Here is a 366-nt window from a genome sequence, read left to right as displayed (position 1 = left end):
ACCTAAAACTCGTAAAATCCTATATGAGCAACGAATAAAAATCCTTTGGCAAATAAAGCGCATTTACAACAGACGGACACAGCTACGGCATTACTAATACTAGTCGATCAATTAACAATAATTGGTAAATATTGGTATTATCTGCAATATTCCGAAGAAAAAACAGTGATACACTTACACTGAACGCCCTCAGCTATTCTGCTATTTAGCTGTAGGTGTATGTGTTTATGTTTGTGTGTAAAACATAGGAATGTTAGATGTATTAATTGCAGAATTCACAGCTATCCATTGTCTGGGGATCAATATCAACCTCACTTTTCTCCATATTAATTTTCTTTTGATTCTTTAATTCTAATTCTGATTTTG

At 33.1% G+C, this 366-nt stretch overlaps 1 long non-coding RNA gene across 2 annotated transcripts in view; it reads right to left on the bottom strand.

Annotated features, from left to right (window-relative positions):
• The window catches only part of LOC119591875, a 181,478-nt gene that overhangs the window by 111,169 nt on the left and 69,943 nt on the right, over nt 1-366 (bottom strand). The window lies entirely within an intron of this gene.

Source organism: Penaeus monodon, chromosome 29, assembly GCF_015228065.2.
Source record: "Penaeus monodon isolate SGIC_2016 chromosome 29, NSTDA_Pmon_1, whole genome shotgun sequence".
NCBI lineage: Eukaryota > Metazoa > Arthropoda > Malacostraca > Decapoda > Penaeidae > Penaeus > Penaeus monodon.
Note: the sequence above shows the minus strand (reverse complement) of the source record. Positions and strands in the feature narration are given on the sequence as shown.